Source organism: Grammomys surdaster, unplaced genomic scaffold, assembly GCF_004785775.1.
Source record: "Grammomys surdaster isolate TR1022 unplaced genomic scaffold, NIH_TR_1.0 126391, whole genome shotgun sequence".
NCBI lineage: Eukaryota > Metazoa > Chordata > Mammalia > Rodentia > Muridae > Grammomys > Grammomys surdaster.
Window position 1 is genome coordinate 7,529,102 of NW_021621185.1, and position 6,000 is coordinate 7,535,101.

General features: G+C 39.7%; 1 long non-coding RNA gene across 1 annotated transcript in view; it reads right to left on the reverse strand.

The window, feature by feature from the left end:
- Positions 1-731, reverse strand: part of LOC114614452 — a 38,606-nt gene extending 37,875 nt beyond the window's left edge. Inside the window, exon 1 of the long non-coding RNA XR_003710334.1 lies at positions 608-731. This is a non-coding gene — a long non-coding RNA (uncharacterized LOC114614452). The remainder of the gene's footprint in view (positions 1-607) is intronic.
- Between the last annotated feature and the right edge of the window lie 5,269 nt (positions 732-6,000).

A 6,000-nucleotide genomic window follows, 5' to 3' on the forward strand; every position in this document is an offset into this window, starting at 1 on the left:
TGGTTTTGGTCTTGTTCTTTTGTAAACCTCCAGACCCAATAAATCAGAATAAAATGCCAGCCTCACACTGCTCCTGCCCCTAGAATGCTATGTTTTACAAATTTAAGATTATAAATATTCTAATAGCAATAATTTTAAAATATCAGAAAATTGAAAATTGAAACTGCTTAATTAAATTTTTATCTCAATCTAGCCAGACAAGCACATATTTTCTTTTATTTCCTACAGGAATATTTTTCTTTGTTTTGATCTCCCTCTTTCATTCTCTCTCTCTCTCTCTCTCTCTCTCTCTCTCTCTCTCTCTCTCTCTCTCTCTCTCTCCCTTTCTAGGTTTACATTCCAAACTCCCAAGCATTTCCTAGTCTCTGAGTCTATGTTTCTTTATATTTTCAAAGCACACCACGCTTGTTTTCTTTTGCAATCAAAAAAAGCAAATCTGGATATTTCTTTTTAGAGAGAGATAGGACTGTTAGGCCTGCCAAGGCCCACTGTTTCTTTAAACAGAGTCCACAATACACTAGGCGAACATTGTGGATTTAAAATGCTTTTAAATATTTATCACCAGTATTTTATCATCATATTCAAATGACACCTGGAGTGCACTCACCTTTATTGACAATCTCTGTTCTGAAAGTCCATTTGCTTCCTTAAAGCCCCCAAGCAGAACAAGGACTACCCGTTTTCATTCAGTTAATGTTTAGTAAAAAACCAAGCAACCTTAATCAGCATGCTGATTGCATCGTCAACTAACAAATAATTTACTACTCTGAGCATTGCATTCCATTAAAAGCTCATTAAATTTTCTGTTCTCCAATGGGAGGTTTAGCTTTTGAACTGCATCCTTTTGCTTTGAATGATCATTTATTGAATTTTTATAAAATGTTGGGGCTTTCCCCCCACTAAAGTGTAGGTGAGCATTTCAATACCTATAGACTGTCAACACATGAAAACACAGCCCAGGGCGTGATAATGTTTGCTTTGATTTACACAATCTTTTTAATAAAAACCTTGCACAATTGCTTGTACCTTCAGGACTCTGAAATACCTGTCTATATCTACGGTCACAAGGAACCCAAACATAGCCTCAAAAAATACCAATATCTAATATAAAATTTCAAATCATTTTTTTAAAGTTTATGATCTTCTTTTCTATATATTACAGCTGTTGTTGTATTTATTGTTATCCTCATATGTTATGTTAACCTCATTGCTGCCTACTGATTCAAAGGGAAACGATGTCACTACAAAGCTATTAAATGACAAACTTTGGCAGGGTGACCAGTTACCCAAAGAAATATACATTTGCCTGGCTTTGCACATTTCCTACAACCCTCTGAATTGTTTTTCTGCCCAGACTCATCAAGAAAAGAGTATATTTATTATTTTTAATTTCGGGACGTGAAGAAAATATTAGACCACAAATTAACATGCATCTTTGGATTGCTAATTGTGCTCGTTGCAAATTTGGGTCATTTTGCATGAGTGAGTGTAATGTGGGGCTTAGATTGCCGTGCAGCTCAGTGGATTCCTGATTCCCCTTGCTAATCCTGAACTCAGTGATTGTGTCAGGTGCAGTTCTGTATGCTCTAGCAGCTGGCTCATCCTCATCAATGCAAATAAGGCAACTCCTACAATCAGAGCCTCGTGAGTGTGAGGCCTGATTGCTGAGGGCAGGCGAAAGCACTACACAGACTCTCACTTTCAAATCACGCTAAGTGACAAGAGGACTGCAGTGTCCCTCCGGTTCAAAATCAACCTTTGGAAAACAAGACAAGAAGGCAATGGCTGTAAATGAGAGAAAAGCCTTTGCCGGGGAAGTAAACTTGTTTAGGGCTTTATTTAGATACAGATATAACCTAAAGTGCATTTCAACAAATAATTGTTTAGCTCCCATTCTGGGCATGCTTTGTTTTCGGAACTGCAGGAGTATGCAAAGGTAAGAGAGACACTGGCCCTGTCTCCAAGAAACCCTACGGTTTGATTGCAGAAAATTGTAATGATTCAGATAATGGCAGAACTATTATTAAGGAACAGTCACTAAAATCTTAAATGAAAACCAAAAAACATACTCTCAATGGAACTATTTATAGAGGAAATTATAGGAAAAAAAAAAGTTAAGTGTGAGATTTTTGAAAGCTTCTGGTTCAAATCCCAGCCTTGCTACTTACTTGATCAACTTTCTTCACCTTTCTAAACTGCAGCTTCACCAGCTCCCACATCTAATGCCAGGGATCTTAGAGAGTGAAATGGCATTACATAAGTAGTGCACCACCTGCTTGGCACCTAGTAAGCACTCAATAATGTCAGCTGCGAGTGTGATTATCTCCTCCTTAGCACACAAAGGGAGGAGCAATACAGAAATGACAATATGCCACTGTTTGAAAGACATTTATGGGATCTTACTGGAAATTCCCATGTTGCATGTAGCACTTACCCTGTGGAGGGGAAAAATACTGTGAACACTAAAAAGCCCTGTGTCTCTTTCCGTGGTCTGGTCAGTCCGGGCAACTCAGCACATAAAGGAGAGAACAAGAAATCACTCTGTTTCCCTCTTTTTTTCTTCTCCAAACAAGTGTGCAGACTTCCCTGCACCTCAGCCCCACCCTCTTTATTTTACAATCTGATCTATAAAGAGGGATTAGCAGCAGGATGCTGCTTTGGCGCAGAGCAGATTCTGGGTGAGGACCTGTCGGTGGAGTTTAATGAACACAATTTTCTAGGATTGTGAGTGCATATTTCTAGGTGCATGCTGGGCTCCAGCACTGGCTCTTGAGACAGATGAGTGGGCCTTTGATCAGACTTACATGCTACTCCAGAACACAGAAAGAGGTTAGAGAGGAAAAAGTCTTCCCTTTTTCCTCATCCATAATTTGGACTCTGTAGATTCAGATTTAGATAACTTCTCCTGGTCCCCAAAATTGAACAGCAACACAGAGATATCACCATTGTGAGGATAAATAGTACTTCTGGGTAGCAACAGATATGCTTTCTCTATATAGAGAGGATGTCTGGTAGGTGTGTGTGTGTGGTTGGCATCCTTTCTCCTTTGAGAGTACGATGGAGTTAGTTAACCTTCCTGGGGGAGGTTGGGCCTAGACAACATCATAGACACCATATCCCCCCCTGGAGTTACCGAACAATAAAATTGCTTCCTCTGCCAAGCACAAAAAAAAAAAAAATGGCCTGTGGTTGGATATTAGCAAACAGTGAAGCACACAGACAAGACAGGAAAAGAGAGAAGGATGGAAGAAAGGAAAAATATGTTAAGAGAAAAGGCATAGAATAAGATTTGTTTTCTCTTGTAGTTTGCCACTGATAGGACAGCCATCCAGTCCTGTCTCAGTTTACGCTACTGCCAGGCAAGCGATTGGGAGGAGAAGGGATTTTGATGTAGTGCCAAGCAGGTCAGCGATGAGGTATGAGGTCTTTCGAAAATAGCAGAGGTTTTACTGCCTTGGCGTGGGGAGAACCTGTGCAAGACAGGAAGGAGCTTGATCCTTTGCCTTTCTGCTCAGGACCTCTCCTTCTCTTTCTAATAGGATTAACAGATATTTTCCTAAGTAGAAATCAAAATGTGTCAAATCATCTGAGACAGTCAATTTGTTCACAATGCCCGCATTCCACAGTACACAGGCAGCACTATTCAAAACCCGCGTCATTTCAAGAGACACAATACAGCTTCGAGGTAAACATTTATCTTCGTAATCTTACCCTCCTTTCAGACTGTTGAATTTTTCTCAGTGATGTTCCCCTCCCCTTTCACTGCCCCCCCCCCCAACAATCCCCACCCCAATACATCTTCAAAACATCTAGTACAAAAAGACATGACTTCCTGGGAGGATTTGAGTCTCTGTGATCCTGATGACGCAAAGCATGCTCTCCTTCATCCTTGGGAACTCCCCGGATGTGCTCAAACATCCTGCCTCTTCGCCCAGTGGTACTTACTTTGCATCACTCACAAATTCTCCTGGCACATCTTCAAAGGTCATGACTACCTCCCCCGCCCCGCCCCCCCACCTCATCCCAATTTATCAGGATTCAGTACTCCACCCCGCCCTGCACTCTTCTGTTATGGTTATCACTGCTATTATTATCTTTTCTGCACACAGGACCTTCTGCAGCCTCTTTTAGAGAGACTTTAAGTTGCAATACTTTGTGCTATCTTAACATCTGTCCGGTGTCACCTGGGAACAATAAATGAAAGCACCTAAGAGTGGAGTTTCAACTTCACCTGTCAGGGATTCCTGAAAAAAAAAAAAAAAACATATGTGTTTTTAATCCCTTGCCACCTTTCTTCCTTTTCACTGAGACTCTAAAAGATAGACTGATTAGAAGCTCTGATATAAAAAGAAACAATAGCCATGGGTATGTTTTATTTTTAATATTTGAATAGTAGGCACTTAGCAAGCAAAATAAAATCTGGGTTGCATATCTTTATCTTATCACTTGCTATAATCTGGAATCTGGACTGTCCCTCAGTGTGGCCACTACTGGCAGTAATAGATCCTGTAAAAGGTGAGACTGATATGGGGAGGTCTTAAGTCTTCAGAGGGAATCATGAGGACCATAGCTTCCTCCTCCTTCTTTCTCTTTCCCCATCCAAGCCAGAAGATTCCCCTTTCTTTCACCACATACTTTTACTAGGCCCAAAGTAGCAGAGAAAATAGAACATGGACCAGAGCCTTCAAAATTTGAGCCAAAACAAACCCTGCTTTTTACATTTACTTCTTTGTTTCAATGAAAACCAACCAAACAACAACAACAAAACAGCTGGCTAGTCTACTACCTACAATTTCAGTAGACATACTGTTTTCTCAAAATGTGGATACCCTACAGTCATTTCTGTAACAACATCATTGCTATTGACACATGTCAGATGCCTGGCTAACCATGATGTACCACATTTCCATGACACCAAAAGTAGTGTATCTATCCATTCTACTTAGAAAGCTCAGTCTACCATTTCCTACCTCATCTGTAAACATGTTGCCTGTGTATTCTTTAGGGAAATATATCCAAATCCTCACAGAACAGCTCTCTTCTTTCTATATGCCTCTCTTCAGTAATGTATTGGATTGGGAGTTTTACACTGGATATGGCTGTTTTCATCCATACCAGAGCCATGGAACACAAAGAACATATTTACTTTATTCTGGCCCCTCTGCCAACACCTAGACCCATCTAGTGATGCTATTGAGTGAGGCCAATGTCCTAGCCTCCTTGGCCTAAGAAACCCACTCTTGGCCTACATATGCAACTGTATTTCAACCTAGATTTGATGGTAATTTTCAGGGTTTCTTATATTAAAAAATTTTAATATATTTCCATCTAAATATGCACCTTAGAAAAATCATATCAAGATAGATCGTGAAGTTAGAGAATTAAGAAGTGCTCCCTTGTATTTGAGTGAATAATAAATCATTTTCTATTCCCCTTTGTCTCTAGGCTGCTCTGGAATTGGCAACAAATACCTTGGAATCAATGTCCTTGACACAGTGGATTCTTATGCTACTCCTAAATCATTTAAAGGACTGACAAGTTGTTTACTCTGATGGTTAGCATTGGCTTGGAAATAAGTTGATGTTTTCCACATGTTTATACTAAGCTTATGAGTCATCTTGATTATTTTGGCTCTTATCTGTACTGGGTGTTTATCTTCAAAGAATCACTACCACTACAGCAAACAGGCTACTTTATATTTTAACATTTTTCTTAAAACCATACCTTGTTCTCAATGCTATCAGTTCAGCATTGAATATTTTCTCCTGATAAGGCAAATGACACTTTAGCCTTAGTTAATGTAAAACAGGGAAGTGTTAATCTCATTTTCAACATGTCAGCTCTTCTAGGTGGGGTATTAATACACAAAATCCCCTGCTGGCAGACTTAACGGAATCACTCTGACTGTGAAGGGAAGCCCAAACCTGGTAATTTTTGCTTTCTTTTATTGAATGTTCTCAGATCTGTCTCATTCATTGAAAAAGATGTAACAGTAGATAA